The following is a 23,435-nucleotide window of genomic DNA, read 5'->3' as shown; positions in this document are numbered from 1 at the left end:
CCTGTAGGGACGGTGCCCTGGCCTTCCTCCCTGGACATTGCGTGGTCAGAAACCGCTTCATCCCTCGCCTTGCCTGAGAACTACAGGAATGGTTGAAGGAGAGAAATATAAACGCAGCATAAGAAACGAGAAATTGCTGTGTCCGTTTTTATTTTTGATACAATGGTTTGAATTGTTGGTAGGGTAAAAAAAAAAAATCCAATCTGTGTTAAAGAACCTTAAGTAGATCCTTGGAATCAAATTCTGAATTTGATATTCTATTCCAACATTAGATTTATCTATCCCTACTATTACTTATCCTTATATGCTGTTGGACTTTGTTTTAATTATCAGACTTTTATTGTATGTTTTCATATTGGGTAAGTTAAATTCTCTTCATGAATTAAAACCAGGGAGTTCCCTGGTGGCCTAGTGGTTAGGATACTGGGCTTTCACTGCTGTAGCCTGGGTTCAATTCCTGGCCGGGGAACTGAGATCCCACAAGCTGCCATGGCACAGCCAGGGCAAAAAAAAAAAAAAAAAAAAGGTTATGAATTAAAACCAAAAAACCTTTTTGGCTGTTCTTGCCTGTTTGTGTTCCAGTGGAATTTTGGAATCAGCTCATCAATACCATGTGGGAATCTGATTAGGACCACACTGGATTTATGAGAAATATTTGTGAGAAATGACATCTGTTTCAGTACCTATCAGGGATGACTGTGTAATATGGAAGAACCATTGTTCTATTACAAGTTCATCACTAAAGGGATGTTGCCTAGAAGCTTAAATGATACATAACAGCCCATCTCTGAGAACCCTGCCTCCCGGTCATGAGCATGAAGCTAAAATACCTTTGTTTAGCTCACAAGAAACATCCTGGCCCACAGGGCCCACCTGTGGATGGCTGCAGGAAGGAAGAAATGAACACAGCCCTTCCGGAGGTGACTAGAACCAGGAAGTGCTCGACTTTACTCCCTCCCCTTTGAGCACAAAAGAAGCCTGAACCCTAATTTGCGGGAGACGGTTCTTTGAGACCTTAGTCCACCAACTTCTTGGTCTGCTGGCTCTCCGGATAAAGTCGCTGTTCCCTGCCTCAACAGCCCGTCTCTTGATTTACTGGCCTGTCCTGCGGCGAGCATAGGAGCTTGGACGGTAACTACTACTCAGGATTGGCCCTTGTCTTTTAATCATCCTGGGATGTACGTTCCAAGACAGAACGAGAGACCCGTCAGAGGGACTTACTGTTCCTTCCTCCACAGCCACAACAGTTCTGACAACACCGTCCACAGCGCCCAGCCTGGGTGGTCCAGCCTCCTGAGTGGACCCCTTTGAATGCCCCTGGGGGAGAAGCCAGGCTCCTCTGGCATCACTTTGTCACCGCATCCGCGCCATTGCAGTGGAGCCAGAGCCTGACAAGGGTTTCACTTCATTCAGGACACGGAGAGGCAAGGACACGCCAGCACGGTCTCCAAACAAAGATGCTTTCAGCCAAAGATGCTCCGGGTAACTTATTTTCTCAGAGATACCGATGCACCTTGCCTCATCAAAAACAAAATCCCCATTGCTTCTCAAAAGAAGGAAGGATTGTGACGTGGTCATGTCAGTGGGTTTCAACGTCCTTGCGAGACGGGGTCTCCCCAGTCGGTCATGAAATAGCTATTCATTTAAACCCTGTCTTATGTACAGTTCAAGAGTTGTCCTCAAACAGGTTCTGCATATTTTTGATAGATTTTTTTCCTGAATATTTTAGAGGTCAATGTTTGCTGCTGTTGTAAATACCTCCCCCAGCCCCATGTTTCTAAATAGTTACTTCAGAGTCTAGGCAGGCTAATGACACTCTATCTGACCTCTCTATTGACTTCTCTTAGTTTTAGGAGTCTTCCTGTTAATTCTCTTGTTAGAATCTCTTGTTTCCTAGTTAGATACTGTCTATAAATAATCACACTTTACTTCCTGTCCCTTTCCAAGGTATATACCTCTTTCCTCTCCTTGGTCTTACTTCACTGGCCAGGAAGTTCAGTAAATATTGAAAAGTAGAAATACTGTCAGGCACTTTTGTTTTCTTCATGACTTTAATGAGAAGACTGACAGTATTTTCCCTGTATGTGTGATGTGTGTCAGAGTTTTCTGGGAGAAGATAACTTTACCAAGTTAAGCACGTTTTCTTATACTGCTTACATAGTATAAAGTAAGTTGTGCCAGCCTATCTTAATGGTTAACATATTTTATTTGCTTGTACACACCTATTTCTTTGTAAATACAGTTGTCCCTCAGCACCCATGGGGGACTGGTTCCAGCACCCCCAGGATACCAAAGTTCACAGATGCTCAAGTCCCTTACATAAAATGATGTGGTATTTGCACATAACCTGTGCACATCCTCCTGGATGCTTTAAATTATCTCTAGATTACTTGTAATACCTAATACAATGTAAAGGCCATGTGAATAGTTGCCAGTGCAAGGCAAAATTCAAGTTTTGATTTTTGGAACTTTCTGCAGTTTTTCCCAGTATTTTTGATCTGAGGTTGGTTGAATCCACGGATGCAGAACCTGGGGATAAAGAGTGCCAGCTTGGGCTTCCCTGGTGGCGCAGTGGTTGAGAGTCCGCCTGCCGATGCAGGGGACACGGGTTCGTGCCCCGGTCCAGGAAGATCCCACATGCCGCGGAGCAGCTGGGCCCATGAGCCATGGCCGCTGAGCCTGCGCGTCCGGAGCCTGTGCTCCACAATGGGAGAGGCCACAGCAGTAAGAGGCCCGCGTACCGCAAAAAAAAAAAAAAGATCTTTTGAGATGATCATATGAATTTCCTCCTTTGAATAGTTAATGAAGTGAATCACATTAATGCATTTCTTTTTTTTTTTTTTGGCCGCGCTGGGTGGCATGTGGGATCTTAGTTCCCTGACCAGGCATCGAACCTGAGCCCCCTGCAGTGGAAGCACAGAGACCTGACCACTGGACCGCCAGGGGAGTCCCAAATGCATTTCTTTTTTTCTTTTTAATTAAATTAATTAATTAATTAATTAGGCTGCATTGAGTCTTCGTTGCTGTGCACGGGCTTCTCATTGTGGTGGCTTCTCTTGTTGTGGAGCACGGGCTCTAGAGGCGCGGGTTTAAGTAGTTGTGGCATGCGGGCTCAGTAGTTGTGGCTCGCGGGCTCTAGAGCGCAGGCTCAGTAGTTGTGGCACACGGGCTTAGTTGCTCCGTGGCATGTGGGATCTTCCTGGACCAGGGCTCGAACCCGTGCCCCCTGTGTTGGCAGGCGGATTGTTAACCACTGTGCCACCAGGGAAGCCCCCCAAATGCATTTCTTAATGTTGAATCACACTTACCTTACTAAGTAAACTCTTGTTGGGTCTAAAAGATGATTATTCTTTTATTATACTGCTGAAATTGATTTGGTAATATTTTTTAGGGAGTTTTAAAATCTATTTATCTTTGTTTTTTTCTAAGAGAATTATTTTTTCCCTGAAGATATGTAGAATCTGCCAGTAAAATTACTAGAACCTTTTGGGCATGGCTTGCTGATGATGTTTTCAATTTACTCTTTGATTTCTGTTCTTTTCATAGCTTCTTCCCGGCCTTGAGTCAACATGGTATTTTTCATTTTTTGAAAAAAATCCATCCCTTTCATCTAGTTTTCAAATTTACTGGAACTTTTCATTATTAGTCATCTTAATTGTCAGATCGAGATGCTTTAAATTACAGCAGGCTTGTTCAAAATGCAAATAGGTAGTTGCTTATGGGAGAGTTGCATATTTAGTGTCACTAAATATTTGTAGAGAATTAATTTTTCTAACATCTTTATTGGAGTATAATTGCTTTACAATGGTGTGTTAGTTTCTGCTTTATAACAAAGTGAATCAGTTATACATATACATGTGTCCGAGAATTAATTTTTAAAATGTCATAGCTAGTTAATATGAAGACTAACAACATACATGAAATGAATGCTACCTATTTACAAGATTTAAAAAATATGCCATTGTCAATTATGTTAGTTCAGCTCATCCTTTCAGACACTGATATGTGGTCTGATTAGCCAAACTAGCTTGCATCTTTTTCTTCGCCTCCATCTTATGTGTGGGAGAACTCCACACACATTTCATTGCCATTTGCTTTTTCTAAGTAACATGGAATCAGTGCTCCTTTGCTAGTGCTATTCTATTCTTCCCCTGGTGTGTGTCTGGCACAGACTGCTGGCCATCATTTCAGTGTCTGTTGGGATGACCCAAGCATGCCACATACATGAGGCCCCAGTAACTGGCTGCATTTGCTTGAGGATCCCGAGGCTTAAAAGTTAGATGAATGTAAAACCAATGTCAGTGACCTCCGAAACATTTTCTATAATTTATGACAGCCTGAGGAAATGGGAAAAACTGGTTGGCAGTTTATTAACTATTCGGATCTTAGCTAAGAGATGATCCTACTCAATCATTGCTTTTCCAGTCCTAGGAACCCAGCATTCAAGAGAATTCTTTCAAAGTTCAAGCAAAAGCCAAGGTAAATAAGGTAAATTCTTTTTTTTTTTAGCTGCACTGGTTCTTCGTTGTGGTGTGGTGGCTTCTCACTGTGGTGGCTTCTCTTGTTGAGAAGCACGGGCTCCAGGCACGCAGGCTTCAGTAGTTGCGGTGCATGGGCTCAGTAGTTGTGGCTCGCGGGCTCTAGAGTGCAGGCTCAGGAGTTGTGGCACACGGGCTTAGCTGCTCCATGGTATGTGGGATCTTCCCAGACCAGGGCTCGAACCCATGTCCCCTGCATTGGCAGTTGGATTCTCAACCACTGCGCCACCAGGGAAGTTCCCCAAGGTAAATTCTTAATCCTGATCGCAATCTTCTGGTAATTTGGAGTTGAAAGCAGTAACTAGTTAGAAAAAATTTTAACCAGACCATGATTAGCTCAGGAAAGTTATTTCTTATTTTCTGGTAAGCTTGAACTTGGTGGTTGGATTCCATGAATAGCTATTTATTTTCATTATGGTTTCCAAATTCTAAAAATAGCCATTATTGAATTACTCATTGGGAATATGATGAAACATCAAGTATTGTGTGAAAAAAATCTTATCTCTTAGAAGGGGCTGAGACCTGAGCCCATGTTCCATGAGGTGTAGAATCATAGACAAGATCCTGATGAAGGAGAACCAAGAACCTTAAAGGACATACATTCAAAACCATCCTCAGCGACCTTTAGAAACACAATCTTATCATCAGTAGGACACGATGGGCTCTGAAAGAGTTAAGCCAGAACATAAGGAAATTTGAGAGGAGAAATTCCTCTGAGTGTCCCGAGCTCTCTCTCTTTATAAAGACATCCTAATCCAGTATGACCTCATCTTCTCTTGATTACATCTGCAAAAGCCCTTTTTCCAAATAAGGCCACATTTACAAGTGCCGGGGTTAGGACTTTGTCTTAGCCCGTTAGAGCTGCCATAACAAAAGACCACAGACTGGGGGCTTATAAACAATAGATATTTACTTCTCACAGTTCTGGAGGCTGGAAGTCTGAGATCAGGGAGCCAGCAGGTCACAATCTGGCGAGGGCACTCTTCCTGGTGGTTCAAAGCTGGCACCTTCCTGCTGTGTCCTCACAAGGTGAAGGGGACTGGGGATCTCTCTGGAGCCTCTTTTACGAGAGCATTCATCCCACTCATGAGGGCTCCCAAGGGCTCCACCGACTAACACCATCATCTTTAGGGGTTAGGATTTCAACCTATGAATTTTGTTGGGGGGGGGACACAAACATTTAGCCATATTATACTTCAACATATTTTGGGGGGGATACAATTTAACCCACGACAATGTCTAACATAGTCAGGGGCTCCTGTGAAGCCATTTTAATGCTTCTTTCCAGAATGAATCATCCCCATTTGCGTCCAGATGACTGGCTACTTTAATCTAGAGCTGAGCTGATGACACAAGGTGATACTTTATTAATGATGTTATACTAAAAGTCATTTTAAAAATGAAAATAACACACACCCATGGTAGGAAAAACCAGACAATACTGAAGGATTTGCTATGAAAACTCCTAAAGCAAAACATCATTATCTGTTTTTTGTATGTCCTTCCAGATAGCTACACATATTTATACACTTTTAAGAAAATGGGAGCACAGTATACACACCACCCCGTGCCTCTCTTTTTCACCTGACAAAGCACTGAGGTTCTTTTCACGTTAGGACACGTACGTGGTCTACCGCCCACACCGGAGTGAATTAGGTTTCTCCAACTTAAGTGTCTCAGAAAAGACAAAGGCACAACCCAAATGCTTTGCTTCTCGAGTAATGATTTGTTTCTATTGTGTTTGGGTATACCCAGAATATTTGTTCATTTATTCGAGAAATGAAAACAGGTAGAAAAGTAGAGTCTAATACCACCTTAAGGGATTCTCTTATCCCTTCTGTGGGTGGGTTCAGTCATCACACTGAAGCGAGCACAGAAGGGCTGGAACCTCTGTGCTCAGAAGAGTGGATGGTAAGAAGAGGTTGGCTGAATGAATGAACACTTCAAACAAAAACAGATGCTTTGTTTAACATCATACCTCATATAAAATAAGGACTGTACTTCTGCTGTGCTAAAGAGTTTCACTGTACCACATATAGAAAAAGTCGTTCCATTAACATCCCACCTGAAAGGTCTGATTGGTTGAGCAGTATTCAAGGCTAATTAAGAGAATAATGCTCATATTTTTATGGGGTTTTACAGATTCCAGGAGACTTTTATATGTATCACCTAATTTCTTCCTTCCCACAATTTCGTTAGCCAGGAAAGACAGTTATTAATTCCTCTTTTCAGTAAAGAAACCAAGGCTTAAAGAGGCTTAACTCACTCCCTGAGGTGACACAGATGACCTGTAGCCCAGGTCACCGAGCCCTCAGCCAATGCTCTTTCTTCGTACCAGCCTGTCAGTCCAAGGGACTCTTTCAGAAATTTGATAGCTCAGTGCAGACACGTGCATTTTAAAATACACTAATGTGATAATAGTTCCAGTTATGATGCTTACTTTTACCTGAACATGATCTAATCTATCTAATTTTTAGGCCAAAGGAGCTAAAGTGACTTGTCCACAGACACATGGCTAGTTGATAGCATATGTGGGATTAGAATTAACAAACACACACACAGAGTCATTCTTTCTCTCCAATACATTATGCTGTTTCCCTTGAGACTGCAGATATTTTTATTTTTTATCTTTTACTTTAAAAAAAATTTAAACCATTTTTAAAAACTGAAGTATAGTTAATTTACAATGTTGTGTTAGTTTCAAGTGTACAGCAAAGTCATTCAGATATATATATATTTCAGATTCTTTTCCATTATAGATATTACAAGATATTGAGTAGAGCTCCCTGTGCTATACGGTAGGTCCTTGTTGGTTATCTATTTTATATATAGTAGTGCGTATATGTTAATCCCAAACTCCTAATGTATCTCACCCTGGTAACCATAAGTTTGTTTTTTATGTCTGTGAGTCTATTTCTATTTTGTAAATAAGTTAATTTGTATCACTTTTTTAAGATTCCACATATAAGTGATATCATATGATATTTGTCTAACTTACTTTACTTAATATGATATTTTTAGAAACGTTAACATGCACTTATGTCTTTAGACATTCCAATCAGTTTTTTCATTTCTTTTGGCCCAAAATGCAGAAACCATTTGCAAATGAAATTGCAGATATAAGACTTCATCAAAGGCAAAAGATTAATTTAAACCTGAGCTTGAAAATAAACTAATTTTTAAAAAACAAACAAAAATCCCCAACAAAACATGAATACATGCTGGTGAACATTCAACTAGGCTTCTATCCGGAACACAGAGGTACAGAGAAATCACAGCTCCTCTGAACTTCCCAATCCTCTTCCCACCCCCAGAAATAACCAGCTTTAAGGTTTGATGTGATTCTTTCCAGGACCACGTCTATGAAATTAAGAACGTGTAATTAACTTTAGTTTAAAACATAGTTTTAGTATGCTTATCTAAATGGCCTTGGATGCTGTGTGTGACTCTGTGCCTTATATTTCTTACTTTAAAAATGTCTCAGAAATCTTCCTGGACAGGACAGGTAGCTCTATCTCATTCATTCAATAGTTGGCTAGTACCTCATAATTTAGATGCCTAGATGTATCATAATGTAACTACTGTTACCCCCAGACACCACAAAAGATTGGCAGATTTGATTATATAAAAATGCTAAACTTCAGAGCCATGAGCAAATATAAACAAGGCTGCCCCTGCCAAGTATGAGAAAGTTTAAGTATCAATAAGAATATTACCTGCAATGAACTGAAACATCATATGTGTGTAAAGCCGTGATTTCATAGTGATACTGAAACACTCACTGTTACTTTTAGAAAATGTTAGGGAACCAACTGATTTTGAAAACTGGTGAATAAGGACAGAGAATCAAGTCTTTATTCTGCCTTTTCCTACACAAACATTACTTCAGGGTAATCCAAGAGTTGGTAAGAAGTTTCTCTTTAGAAAAGTTTACTATCTAATAAATGAAGGAGAATCTCCCTCCTGGACCGTAAGTATCCAGCCTCCTCTCACAGAACTCTGCTTGGGCGGTCATTTTACCTTATTTCTTCAGTCTTGCCCTAGAAAGATCCCTCTCGATATTTTTTGGAGCCTGTTCAAATGGCCGGGTCTTTGTTGCTGTTCTGTATTAGGAACAAAGCTCCTTTCCTCCGGAGCCACATCTGTTCATTTTTCTTTTGCTGTTTTCTGAGCTTCCCTTGACTGGTACCAACGTGCATCAAAAGAACGCTCTTCCAGGAATCTTCTCTGCACAGCATCCTCCAGAGACACTCTCATTTCCTTGTTCTCTGCAGTAATGTTTCTGAGCATTTAGCCCAATTTGCTCCTAATTTTAGCCTCCTTTTGGTTTTTCTACCTTCTAAGTTTTCCCAGCCTGGGAAAGCTTTTTCTAACACACTTCCCCTCTGGATGCAAAAGATGATTCTTCACAGATTCACGTTAGTTATAGGCTCTGCACTGACCCTGCCTGGAGGGCGGGCACATCCAGGGTGTGCTCGGTGGTGGTGGTGACATGGTGGAGGGTTGGGTGGGCCTCCTGCAGGTTCTCCTTGGGGTCTGGTGCTCACCCCGGGGGCGGGGGTGGAGGAAGCTATGATCCAGGTCCCTCTCAGCCCAAGCCTCTCACCCCTGGTAGGACTGGAAGAAATCCAGGGCACAGGCTGGGGAAGGGACTGTTAAAAGGGACTTGTTCGTGAGGGAGGAGGGCCAATCTGGTGTGCTGAGCACGAGGCTTACAGAACCCAGATGGGAGCTATTTCTGAGGATGAGGGGCTTTGAGGCTGACTAATCCGACAGGAAGTCTTTTTTGGCTGCTGATTCTCTTTCATTCAAGAATCTACACAATGGGGACTTCCCTGGCGGTCCAGTGGGTAAGACTCCACGCTTCCAATGCAGGGGGTGCGGGTTCGATCCCTGGTCAGGGAACTAAGATCCCACATGCTGCATGGCATGGCCAAAAAGAAAAAGAAAAAAAAAATCTACACAATGGATAAACAACAAGGTCCTACTGTAGAGCACAGGGAACTCTATTCAATATCCTCTGATAAACCATAATGGAAAAGAATATGAAAAAGAATATATATATGTATAACTGAATCACTTTGCTGTACAGCAGAAATTAACACAGCATAGTAAATCAACTAGACTTCAATAAAATTAAAAAAGAATCTACACAATGGAGTTTGAAAAACAGACCAAGTGAAAGCAGCAGGGAAGATTTCACTGCTGAACTCTCCCTGGGTTTAGCCACCTGCTCTGAAAACAGCCACAGGTGAATCCATCTTTCTCTGAATCACATGCTCCAGGCATAAACACGGATCACCTGAAGCCAATTAAGTCACAAACAGGCCCTCTGCCTGCTCAAGACTCGCACCTGTTATGAGCAGCTGGGAAATGAAATGAATCCAGTCAATAGCAATGTTTCTACTGTTTCGTGGGACCTTGAAGTCAGCGGGTTTTAAGTTGGAGAATGCTGGCAGGTTATCCTGTGGCACACTCATCACCAGAAAGAATCCAACTCACTCTGGTTCATGAAATATTAAGGACGAGCTGGAATTACGTGCATTAACTTCAGCACAAATAGACCAAAAATCAAATCAAAGCTGTGTCTTCCACTTCATATGACACAGAAAGCTAACAATTTTTAGCAGCTAGTGGGTTTTAGAGGGAGAGAGCTTAACGCTTCCTCTGTGCAAAACTATGAGTTCTCAAAATTTTCTCTTTTGGTTTTATTGTCTGAATAATTTTGGGACTATTTTAAGAAAAAGCTGGTTCACTGTTCTAGTAAGGGAAGTCAACCGAAAGCTTAATAATAATAGACTTTTTAGAATTATGATTACTCCCAGATGGATGCTTACACATGTCCTTAGCTTTTAAAAAACTACTGACGTATGTGACCATCTGTTTTTCAGTGACTTTGAATGGAAATCTTTACTATTTTGTTGATCTCGCTGTCGCCAAGTTTGTAACTTGAACCACCAAAGGTTTTAAGACTATGACAGTAATGTCTTTTTCTTCTGTTGTTACTAAATGAACATATTGTATGACTCAACTTTTACAACTGCCTTCGGGAATAAGAAAGTCCGATTGGAAGGAAATTAATAAATTATGCATGCTTTTACTTGTTCTTTCTTAATACCAATCAGCAATTACAGAGTATTTTGCCAAGTAGTGATTGAAATCTTGACCATGGGCTTTCCATACCCCAGGAGGCCATGGGAGTTTCTCAAGGAGACTGTAGGTGGCTGCCTCCCCGATGACCGCTTAGCCCAGGGCACCTCTGAAAGAACTGCACTCTTATTAAATCTTTGCTGTGGGGTTGTTTCAGGCAATTTTCAAGTCGCTGAAGAGTGTGAATTCTCAAGTTTGGGTGAGAATTTCTGCTAGCTTTTTAGTATTTCAAGGAAATAAAGTAAAGCAAGGAATAGGCTCTCTAAGAAGAATGTGCTTTGGCTTGGGAAATATTTTCCTTTTGGACAGCTGAGAAGGGAAGGCTGAGGGCAGAGGGACAGGCTGCCTGATGCTGCTCTGGCTTGGGCTCTGAAGAAGCACGGAGACGGCCACGTTGTCAGCCTGGGTCATCGGGTTACAGACCTTGCCAACAGCACAGGCAGAAGCCAGTCGGGAATATGATTTGCCTCTCGCAGTTTCTTGTGTGCTATGGCTCAGGGACCTAACCGTTGTGGAAGGTGGCTTGCTGGAGTGCAGATGTAGCCGAGGTTAAAATGATAATCTGTATACCCTCTATATATTTACAGAGAATAGAGACCCTGGCAAAGCTGTTCTCTGCTTTTAGGAGTCAGAAAAGTGCTTGCCTTGAGGATGGAGTTCGCGGAGCTGGAAACGTGCTGTTGTACAGTGCAGGCATTCGTTACACAGGCGTGTTTGGTTTGTGAAAATGTACCAAACCATATGTGCGCTTTTCTATTTGTAGGGCATCATTTTAAAGAAAGCTAAAAACGCAATCGGGAAAGGATAGCAGGAGACAGGGTAATGGAAGTGGGGGGGGACCCTGCTTTTATAATCACCGGGATACCTGTCCCCGGCCAGGGCACTGACCGCATGAGCCTCGCAAGGACCACGGGGTAGTGAACACGGGCCTGGGAAGCCCTCCCACTCGAAGCGTGGATGGACTCCAGATGCCTGCTTGCCCCTCTCTCCTATTTAGGTGTTCCTTCGTGATTTTCCTCCGCTGCAAGGTGTTTTCCTTGTCCTCCCAGTGTTTTTGACCCTTGTGTCACAGAACTGGAAAGCATTATGAGGAAGCTTTCAAAGAAAAATAATGATGGAGGTGGTGTCTGTTTGATGCAGAAATCCTACACAGTTCTTTGCCTAAATCTGGTGACCAATAGGCACAATCACGCTTATTGAAAAGGACTTTCGTATTGTCCAGCATCCTGGGATACTGTCAGCAAGACATCAGGAGAAATGGTAGAGGGGATCCCTTCCCAACATCCTTCCTGGCTGCTCCGTTTCATGGTTTCCCAAATGTTGAAGATACACCAAGTCTTTGTCTGATGGCTTCTCAGGAGGTTCAGGTAAAGAGCGACCCAGTTATAAATCTAGTGTAAAGAGGTTAAAAATACGACTTGCGTTTGTTTTCAGGGTGTTCTCCTGTTGAACTGACCACAAACATGTACTGAGCACCCCCTGTATGCATGAGCGCTGCAGGCGCTGGACCACCGGGGTGAACTAGACTGTTTCTGCCAAGGGTTCCAGTAAGAGAAACAGACACAAGCCATGAAAACAAATAGGTTGCAGAACTCCGGGTCCGAGAAGTGTTGCCAAGATGGGAAATGGTTGAGACCCTAGAGCATGACGTGGGGATGACAGTCACAGTCAGGGCCTCGGGGCGTCTCTGAAGAGTGGGGGGTCTCTGAGGAGGGGGGCACCTGAGGAGAGGACTGTGACATGGCGTGTGGGGCGCGAGGCTTCTAAGAAGGAACTGCAACCACAAATGAGATGGGCATGTCCCTGGATCACGCAGGAAGTGCGGAGGAGGAGGAAGGATGGAGGCTGCTGAGGACAGGTGAGCACAGGTGAGGACAGGTGAGCACAGGTGAGGACAGGTGAGCACAGGTAAGGACAGGTGAGCACAGGTGAGCACAGGTGAGCAAAGGTGAGGGCCAGGGAGGGGGGAATGGGCCGGAGGCCTCAGAGACCAGGGAGCCTGTGGAGGAAAGGATCAGAGCGGGTGAGCGGGTGGGAAGGGTGGTGTGGTCATGGCGCGGGAATGGGGTCTGAGGACGAGGTTTCCCAGGAGGTGCGGGCGGTCATCGCCGACTCCAGGGATGGATGAGGTGGGGGCTGACGTTGCGGGAGGGCAGTGGACTTCTGGGGTCGAGAAATCAAGGCGCTGGGAGACCAGAGTACAGCACAGGTCACTGACAAGGATGCTGAAGAAACAGAATGATGACAGGAACGGCGCTGGAGAGGAAATGATGCCCACACGCTAGAGTCTTCTACGTGAGGGGCAGGGACCAGAGGGCGAGCAGATGCTGGAGGGGGCGGTGCTGGGGGCTCGGTCTAGGACATGCATTCAGGAGAAGTGTCTTCTTTATTGTGGTAAATGCACGTGAGAGAAAACACACCACTTTAACCATTTTTAGGTGTACGGCTCAGTGGTGCCAAGCGCATTCGCTGTTTTCCGACCCTCACCTCCATCCAGCTCCAGAGCTCTTCGTCTTCCCAAACTGAAACTCTGTCCCCGTTAGACACTGACTTCCCCCCTCCCCCAGCCCCTGGCCCCCACTGTTCTACTCCCTGTCTCTGTGAATGTGACTCTTCTAGTTTCCTCAGATAAGAAGAATCGTAAAATATGTGTCTTTTTGTGACTGGCCTATGTCACTTAGCGTAATGTCTTCAAGGTTCCTCACGTTGTGTCCCGTGTCAGACCTAAGAGGGAGGGTTTTGGGGGAAGACAGTGAGGAAGTGTCTTGGGAATGGCAACGGGAGCAAAGAGACACCCATGTGACTCCTAGGAGTGGACGTAAATGGTGCAATGTCAGCAGAAAAGTGTCCCCGATTACCAGGGCCGTGGGAGAAGCGCTGTCCTCGGAAGAGTTGCCACACTTCAGGGAGAGAAAAGAGGGGAGGGACATCGGGGGACAATGTGGGGAACTAGGGGCATCTTGCTGACGACTGACTGGGTCCCAGGGAGCACAGTGGGCGTGGTGGAGGGGCACCAGATGAGGTCAGATCACAGGACAAGCAGCCCTGCGCTGACCAGGATCAGAGAGGCCCAAGGGGGTTTAACTGGGGGCTCCTGCATGTCTCGGGCTTCCAGCCCACAGCTGACACTTACAGAAGGATCACTGGAAAACATGAGCAATCGATCAAGAATTTTAAACGCTGGAAAACATGAGCAATCGATCAAGAATTTTAAGAAGTCGTGTAGTGGGAACGTAGGAAAAGCCATCGTGGGCTTGTGGGAACGTAGGAAAAGCCATCGTGGGCTTTCAAGTCAGAGGTCCTTCCAGTCTGACCTTTATATTTGTGAGGTCTGGACCAAATTCCCTCACCTTTCCAAGCCCCCCACCTCCTCATTTGTATGATATGAGCTACACTGAAATTTGATAAAAGTAGTAAATGAGAGAATGTACATGAAAGGTCTCTGAAACCATGAAGTGCTAATCCAATGCCATAATTATTCCTGACTTAGTACTTACTGATGACATTTAATGTAGAAGACTATGGTAAGTCCTTAAATTGTGTTCTAAGATCATAAACAAATTGATCCTATGCCTTTGGGTCTATATTTGGTGGAGTCAACTAGCGAGGCCCCTACCTGTTCAGTCTCAGACATCTGGCACCTTGACCATTCACCAGCCTACAAGCAACCTAAACTGCCTCTGAGGGAAGGCAAGCAATGACCAAAAGAGCTGAGAAAAGCTAAGGATGGGAAGACTAGAGAAGAGGGATGTAAATCTGTTGGCTTGTCGATCAGAGCAAAAGAGCACTTTTGTGCTTTCACTGGGGAAGCCCGAGGAAGGCCCGCTGTGGACGGAGGAGGAAGAGGTGTGGGCCCAGCCCTGGCTTTCCCACCATCAGGCTGTGTGACCTCAGCAATCAGCCACCTCCCCGGGCCTCGGCTTTCTCACCTGCAAAGGCTCACTAAGCTCTTATTGTTATTCTATGACGCTGTCATTCCCTGGGTAAACTATGCAAACATTACCAAATGAAAAAAGCCAGATATAAAAGGCCACATATTATATGATTCTATTTATATGAAATTTCCAGAACAGGCAAATCTGTAGAAACAAAAAGTAGATCAGTGGTTGCCAGGGGCTGCTGGAGAAAGAGACTTGGTGAGTGACAATTACCTGCGGTAGGTTTCTTCTTAGAATGATGAAAATGTGAAAATGTTCTAAAGTGGATTATGCTGATAGTTACACACTGTGAATATACTAAAAGCCCTTGAACTCTGCATGTCTAATGGGTGTGACCTTACATAAATCACTTGCCTGAGTTGAGCTTCTGTTGGCCAAGTCATTCCCACTTTCTGTTTCATGAAGTTCATGTGAGTCAGGTACAGTGGCTAATTGGGCATTGTTCATTTTGTTGGGTATGGCAGTGGCATTCCATGACTGACAGCTGAGACACATGCGCAGAGGAAAGAAAAATACCCAAGGAAGAAGGGAGAGAGAAGACAGCGGGGACCAGCGGCCGTGCTGCGCTGGTGTGCCCGAGCACAGAGATGATGTCGGGGAGACAGGGATAAGGGTATCCCACAGCACTGGGGCGTGGTCCATAAGGGAACCAGTGGCCGGCTCCGGAGGGAAATGCTACATCATAGCCCAGAACCACAGTATTTATCAGAAATCTTGAAGTGTGTATTTGGGGGGAAAAAGTGCCACGGAAATCCTTTCCCTGCACGTCACAGTGCAGATTCTGCACGTTACAGTGCGGAATCCAGATGAACATGCCGGGCATCTTACGTAGCATCCCAGGGCTCTCCTTTATCCACACGGGTTAGCACCAAGGTCAGGAATGCAAGCTCTTTCCCTGGTTAAAAGCACTTGAGTGCTCTTTGGCCCAGAGAATGACAATATTTATAGTCTTTTCTACAATCAGCAGGGGAGAAGTGGGTTCCCAAAGTGCATCCTGAGAAACAGAAATGCATAAAAGGTAACTACTTACGTTTCAGGTTTTATTTAATAGAGAAGACAATGAGGAAGTGCAACTAATGCCACGTAAGTCCTGTGTTCAGTCTCGTACATATTTTATCTCTATCTCTGCCTTGAAAATCTAAATAAAACTAGAGCCTGCAGGGTATCGTGTATTACGCACACTTCAATGAAACCCTAAGAAGGTGAATTGAAATTTCATGTGAACACAGTGAGAAGGCGGCCATATGCAAACCAAGGAGAGAGGCCTCAGGAAGAACCAAACCTGCCCACACCTTGATCTTGAACTTCCAGCCTCCAGAACCATGAGAAAATAAATGTCCGCTGTTTAGGCGACCCCGGCCTGTGGTATTTTTTTATGGCAGTCCTAGAATACTAAGATAGTCAGGCATTAAATGTTAAAATATTGTTCATTTTGTTGGGTGTGACAAAGGTATTGCTATAATTATATGGATCTTATATTTTAAAGTGTGCTTACTATAAGGTGATCATGTTTCTTAAAAGTAACATTTGTTTTTGTTTTAACTGTCTTTAATAAATAACGTTTATAATGAAGCTTCCTATCCTTGCCCCTAAATTATGAGCTGGAGCTACGGAAACTCTTACGCACGAGGCGTCCTTTCCTTCTCACAGGTGAGAGCAGGAGCTCAGCCGGCGCTCCGGAACCCGCTGCACTCTGGTCCAGTCTGCTGGGGCACTCCGGACTCACACTGTGTTTGCTGAGCACAAATCTCACACACACCAGGCCTGGGTGAATGTTTGTTGGCTGAAGAACTTCTTTTCCACCAGTTACAGCAGATGGGCTATGAGATGTACTAATGTATATGCAAAGTAAGGATAATAAAAAGGTACAGGGCTTCCCTGGTGGCGCAGTGGTTAGGAGTCTGCCTGCTAGTGCAGGGGACACGGGTTCGAGCCCTGGTCTGGGAGGATCCCACATGCCGCGGAGCGGCTAGGCCCGTGAGCCACAGCTACTGAGCCTGCGCGTCTGGAGCCTGTGCTCCGCAACAAGAGAGGCCGCGATAGTGAAAGGCCCGCGCACCACGATGAAGAGTGGCCCCCGCTTGCCACAACTAGAGAAAGCCCTCGCACAGAAACGAAGACCCAACACAGCAAAAATAAATAAATAAATTACTAAAAAAAAATAAAAATAAAAAAATAAAGAGCCCTTTTCCAAAAAAAAAAAAAAAAAGAAAAAAAAAAGGTACAAAAAGGTGTGTTCAGAAGTAACTAACTAGCCTTTTCTACTCTTTTCAGGTCTGTCTGGGCAAGTTTTCTCTCTTTGTCTCTTTTTTCACAGATTCTCCTTTTCCCCACAGAAAATTCTCCATGATCCCTTACTGAATGGTAGCATTGGGCTATACCAGACCAGACTTTGCCTCACGTACATTATGAGTTAGAATTTTCATCTGTGACGATGATGCTGTTATAAATGATATGATATCCAGCTCCCATCCTATTTAAAGCTTTTAGGCTGTGAGTAATTTGAATCCCTAAAAGCCTTCAGCATCTGAGCTCTCATCCCCCAAACCTTTGTGTGTATCACTTCTCTCTGGCCCTTCGTCATTGGTACTTTTGGGGCTTGTTAACTGTCATTAAATTTTCCTGTTAGCATGAAAATGCTAAATGTTGAAATGGTGGATACCAAAAGGAAACTTAAGTTAGATCCTTTGATTTTATCTCCTATAGGAGATTATCTTTAATTAGATCTTTGGTCTGTCCTTCTGAATTTTTACTTTATTTTTCCTTGAGAGTACATTATTTTTCTAAGAAATGTCATTGTGATTGGTTGAACTTACTTTCACATAGGTGGTTTCCTACAAGAACCCGGTAACACTCCACACTGACATCTAGGTTACAGATCAGAGGCAGGCACACATATCCTGTAAAGGATCGGAGGGTAAATACGGTAGCCTCCGTGGGCGCATTACAGCTGTCAACTGCCCCATCAGCCCCCAAACTGTCACAGACATCACACACATGAACGCGTGGGGCTGGGTGTCAATAAAACCTTATTTATGGACACTGAAATTCGAATTGCATAAAATTTCTGTGTCACGAAATGTTATTCTTCTTCGATTTGTTTCCCCCAAAGATTAAGAAAGCTAAGAACTACTGAGCTTCCGCGTTGGTGAACACCTGGTGGAGCTGGGAGGGTGGGACGCCCAGGGAAGGGGGGGCAGCTCCTCGCCCCTCCCCCAGGCCTTGCCCTCAGACTCCTTCCATTCTGCGTTCCTGAGTTACTGACACCCTCCTCCCTGCCCAGCACGGAGGGAGCCTGCCAGAGCTGCCACTTTTCCCCGTGTCCCCAGCCTGCAGGCCTACTCCATCAAGATTTTGGACTTGCTAAGTTTTTTGTTTTTTTTTTTTTTTTTTTTTTTTTTTGCGGTATGCGGGCCTCTCACTGTTGTGGCCTCTCCCGTTGCGGAGCACAGGCTCTGGACGCGCAGGCTCAGCAGCCATGGCTCACAGGCCCAGCCGCTCCGCGGCATGTGGGATCTTCGCGGACTCGGGGCACGAACCCGTGTCCCCTGCATCGGCAGGTGAACTCTCAACCACTGAGCCACCAGGGAAGCCCTGGACTTGCTAAGTTTTGTGAGCCAGTTCCTCAAAAGCAATCTCTCTCTCTCTCTCTCTCTCTCTATATATATATATATAATGAATAAATAAAGTGTTTAAAAATATAAAAACCTTTCTTAGTGCACAGACCATAGGAGGACAGGCCGTGGTCTGGCTTTGGACATGGGCCTTAGTTAGCTGCAATAAATACACAGAGATGCTCAGCACACTGTTTACAGTGTGAGAAAAGGGGGTGCAGGTTCTATGGCAGAAATAGCCATTGATTAGGCTCAAGAACTTCCCGCCACGAGCCCCCGAAGTTTAGCACCACAGCACAGACTCACGTTTCTGCCTCTAGCCCCCCACCCGCCCCTGCTTTCAAAACACTCCAGTCCAGCTGTCCGCTGGCATCACAACTGGAGCTCTCGTGGACGTCTCAGGCTCCAGCGTCTAAACGGACTCAAGTCCCACCCCCTGCCCCCGCTGTGTCCTCCCCTGCTTCAGTCCATCCACGGTGCCCCGTCCACTCACATCCCAGGAGTCACCTAGACTCTGCTTTTCGCCTCACTCATTGGTAAGCTTGCGCCTTCTCTCCAAACCCACTGCACACCCTCCAAAATGCATCTCCCTCTGCTCTATCCCCCAGATTTTTGGCTTCAGTGGCAGAGATGAGTAGTTGCAGTAGAGACCACATGGCCCTCAAGGCCTAAAATAGTTACTGTTTTAAAACAGAATCCAGACTTTGTTAGTCCCCTCCTGTGGCCGTCAATGGTAACCGCAGGACACCAGAATAAAAACTCTTTTTCAGAGTCTGCTTTTTCCCCTAAGAATCTCCAACGAATGCACAACTTCCTCTCGGTCTAAATGAGCAAAGGTAGCAGCAACCACACCTTACTCCATTTACTCTGTGGGGCTGTCCCCGCGCGGACGCAAATCCACGCTGTCTGGCTCCAGGCACGGGTCCCTCTCAACACGCGCACAGCCCCACCCTTTGCACCCCAGCTGTGCACAGGCTACGGTCGGACAGACTGGGGTTGTTTTGGACGTCCATAGGCGGTCTGCTACTGATCATAACGGGCTCAGGGACACGCCAGCGCACGGTCACCTTGGTTCCACACTGCCTTCGCGTTCCCAAGACAGCTCCCGGCGGCCGGGCTGATGGCACGTTTTTGTCTGCTGTTCCTAGGGGGTGTGTGACAGGATCTCTGTTCCTCAAGGTTTTGGTTTTCTACAATTTTCACCAAAATATCTCCTGAATTTTAGGTCCCCATGCCCTCGGCATGAAGTGTTCGATGGCTAGTGTGCTGAACAAGCAGATCTAAAATTGAAATGGATTGAAATGTGTAATGGTTATGCATTTTGGACTCTTTGTAGGGAACCACAGCCATTCGATTCTCCTTTTGTGAGACCACATAAGGCAGTCAGACGCAGGGATTTAGGAATAAAACCCCCATCCTAAGGGATGCATAAAAAGGCTCATAAAGGACCAATTTCCATTAAAAAATAATCTCTATGTAGTCTCCTGATTCTCAGACTACTTTTGATATATTTTAACAAATATGAGCTCTAAGTTAGAATTTATAGTTTTATTTCCTTCATGATTTTGAACTGATCATTAGAAGATAAGGGAAAAAATAATGTGTCTTCTGGGGGTTAGTTTATGAGATGTGTTTACCACAAACAGGTGAGTTATGCATGTTATTAGATTTTGCATACTTTCTTCATATCTCTTTGTGCCATTGTATCCACCCCCCTTTAACCCACATTTATTCCACCTGGTCTGGTATATGCTGTTCAGTTGTTTTTGTTAATAAGTACTTCATTTTGCCAAAAGAACAGTACAGAACTTCCAAGTCATTTAAAGGTCTAGAAATAACTTACTTGCTTTAGCGGAAACTTAGCTCTAATGAGAATTTGATAAATTCCAGCTTGTTGTACACTAGACCCCATAATTCTTCTTTTTTTTTTTTTGGCCTCGCTGCACGGCATGCAGGATCTTAATTCCCTGACCAGGGATCGAACCCATGCCCCCTGCAGTGGAAATGCGGAGTCCTAATCACTGGACCGCCAGAGAGGTCCCGAGACCCCATAATTCTTGTGCTTTGATTTAAATCTGCATACAGATTGTAAAGAGTGCAGGCAGATGCTAGACCCGCAAAGCCGGCTCTTATCACGCTAGAGAACTAATCACAGATGCATCTTGGGCCTCAGGGATGCAGGCCGGGATGCAGGCCGGAACGCTGTCCCACTGGCTGGGGAGGGGGCGGGCGTTCAGGAGAGGCCGGGCATTCAGGAGAGGCCGGCTACTCCAGAGCCATCCAACTGCCCCCAGGACTACTAGTTCCATTCTAAATTTAGAGTAGAACTTCATTGTTTCCATATATTAGTGAGGTCTTTTTTAAAAAGAAACAAATGCTGAAGTCCAAATAAAAGAGCAGACGGGTAACAGGAAATTTAATATAAAAATTAATTATATTTAAATAACATGGAGATAACATTAAAATTACTCACAGATCCTACAGGCTCTCCTCTGCAAAGGTCAACCAGCTGTCCTTTCCAGAAAACAGTTAGCCTTTTCTTCGTATTTCCTAATATGGTTTTCTTGTTGCCAACATCTATAATAAACCCTAGTGGATAGAACACCAAGTAGCTAGATGTGAATTTTGCTGAGAGCAGACTACTTTGGATGTAATTCTTCCTGCCACTAAAATTTATTTATTTATTTACTTGGATTTATTTGGTCTAAAAAGAGAAAGATTCTGGCAAAATATGAATGCATAAACTTATTTAGTAATATTTTCATAGATATTAAGTCATAGGTATAGGCATTTCATATCAAAGAACTTTTTTCAGCACCCTGTTTGAATGGTAAAAGTTTCAGAATCTGTACCAGATATAAATATATCAAAATATGTGTTTAAAATCAGATTATCCATGTTCAGGGGCCTAAAATAATGATGGATAAATATTAGAGGAATAATGATAACAGCTACCACTTAACTGAATACTCTTGTGAACCCTCTACTGTACATTTCTTGTTATAAAGTAAGTGTAATTATCCCCCCGTTGTACATATTTGGAATCTGAGGCTCACAGAACTAGCAAGCAAAGTCAAAATTCAAACCAGTTCTCTTTCATTCCAGTGCTCATGCTTTTTACATCACAAAACTGCAATCTGAAGCAGGAAGAGTTGCAGGGATTATAATGTACTTCTTTTCCTACTAATTTTTTTTTTTTTTTTTTTTTTTTTTTTTTTGCGGTACGCGGGCCTCTCACTGTTGTGGCCTCTCCCGTTGCAGAGCACAGGCTCCGGACGCGCAGGCTCAGTGGCTATGGCTCACGGGCCCAGCCGCTCCGCAGCATGTGGGATCTTCCCGGACCGGGGCATGAACCCGTGTCCCCTGCATCGGCAGGTGGACTCTCAACCACTGCGCCACCAGGGAAGCCCCCACTAACATTTTTAAACTCACAAAACATGTACTGCATTTTATATTCATACACGGCAAAATTTTTAATGTTTGTTTTCTAAATTGCATTGGAAACAAATGATACTATAGAAAGATAAAAAATGTGATTCAAAGATAAAAGAAAAAGAAACTTAATTCAAGAAAAATGGTAATAGGTCAGCTCCTGAGCAACAACTAAAAATGTTAGATGGATAACTGAAATCCCATTTCTAAAGACATCAAAGAGCTGTGGAGGCAAAAAGGCTGAATTAACTAAAGTGTCTGAGGGAGAGCTCCTCCCCAGGGAGCAGTCTGTCACCAGTGTGTCTCCTTCCCTGAGGGCGTATATGGACTCAGGGCATGGGCTGAGGCTAGAGTCTCAGATGGGAGAGCACGTCTCCCTTCAATAATAAGGTCTCCCTCAGACACACGGCTGCCCTCCTCGTGACCTTTATCAGACCATGGAAGCCACCTGGGGAAGGCGGGGGCAGAAAGAAGCCTCTGAAGGTGAGACCGAGTCTCCTAGTCTTTCAAGACTGAGGAGATAGAAACCCGTTAGGCTCTAAATCTGGAAGCGCAGGAGAAAACACCTGAGGAATGGGAAGCAACCAAGATTACATAAGTCTTACTAAAATTGCAACCCGTCCCAACACATTTCAATACCTGTTAGGACTGAAGTCATCAGCTACTCATTCTCACAGAGCAAATCCCTCCAAGGGAGATTCCTTGTTGGTGGAAGATGTAATCCAAGCCTACACGGTTTCTTTATATATGATGTCTACATACAACAAAAATTACTAGATACGTGAAGAGACAGAAAAATGTGATCAATGATTAAAAAACAAACAGTAGGTATAGGCTCATAAAAACCTCAACACTGGATTTAGTAGGCAAGAATTAGATGGAAAAACTGATGAAAACATGGAGAATTTCATCAGAAAACTGAAATGTATTAACAAGCATCAAACGGACATACTACATTTAGAATAAAACAGTTTTTGAAATTAATTGAACACTAGATGGTTTAACAGAAGACTGGGCACAGCAGAAGACAGGTCACGTGAACTAAAACACACGTTAAAAGAAAGTATTCAAGTTGAAGGAGAGACAAAAAATGGACAAAACTTAGGATCGTATAAAAGACATACACATGATTTGAGTCTCAGAGCAGGGAGAAAACTGCTAAGAAGCAATATCTGAAGAGATATTGAGTGAAAAATTTCCAAAGCTGATGAAAGAGATCAGTTCACAGATACAAGGAGCCCAATGAATCCAAAGCAGGACAAATATAAAACCACACCTAGGCACATTGTGTTCAAACAGTGGCAAGCCAAAAACAAAGAGAAAAATTTTAAATGAGCCAGAGAAAGAAGACATGTCACCTTCATAGACGCATGACTTTTCAGCAGAAACTACAGAAGTCGAAAGGTAATGGAATGAGAGTGTAAAAGCAAGACACAGATTGGGATTTGCAACACACACACAGATAGATAAACAGAGACACACACACACATTTTTGACAATAACTTATATCCAGCATATATTAAAAACTCTTACAAATCAATAAGAAAAACACAGACCATACAACAGAAAAATAGGTCAAAAACTTGTAGAGGCAGTTTACAAGAGAAGATATACAAATGGCTGAAAAAAGATGCTAAGCATCATTAGTAATCAGGGAAATACAAATCAAAACCACAATGCTAAACCTCTATGGACACCAAAATGACTACAATTAAATCAGTGGACAACACTAAGTGCTGGTGAGGATGTGAAGCAATATATGT

The 23,435-nt window shown here is 43.9% G+C and overlaps 1 protein-coding gene across 5 annotated transcripts in view; it reads right to left on the bottom strand.

Moving 5' to 3' along the window:
- The window catches only part of RGS20 (regulator of G protein signaling 20), a 73,792-nt gene that overhangs the window by 17,436 nt on the left and 32,921 nt on the right, over positions 1–23,435 (bottom strand). Inside the window, exon 1 of one of the 5 annotated variants that reach the window (XM_081258744.1) lies at positions 5,452–5,675. The exons of the other annotated variants lie outside the window; for them this stretch is intronic. The gene's annotated coding sequence lies outside the window, so the exon portion shown is untranslated. Of the gene's footprint in view, positions 1–5,451; positions 5,676–23,435 lie in introns of those variants that run through there. 5 annotated transcript variants of the gene reach the window in all.

The sequence above is a fragment of the Mesoplodon bidens genome (genome assembly GCF_964165515.1).
Source record: "Mesoplodon bidens genome assembly, chromosome: 16".
Classification (NCBI taxonomy): domain Eukaryota; kingdom Metazoa; phylum Chordata; class Mammalia; order Artiodactyla; family Ziphiidae; genus Mesoplodon; species Mesoplodon bidens.
Note: the sequence above shows the minus strand (reverse complement) of the source record. Positions and strands in the feature narration are given on the sequence as shown.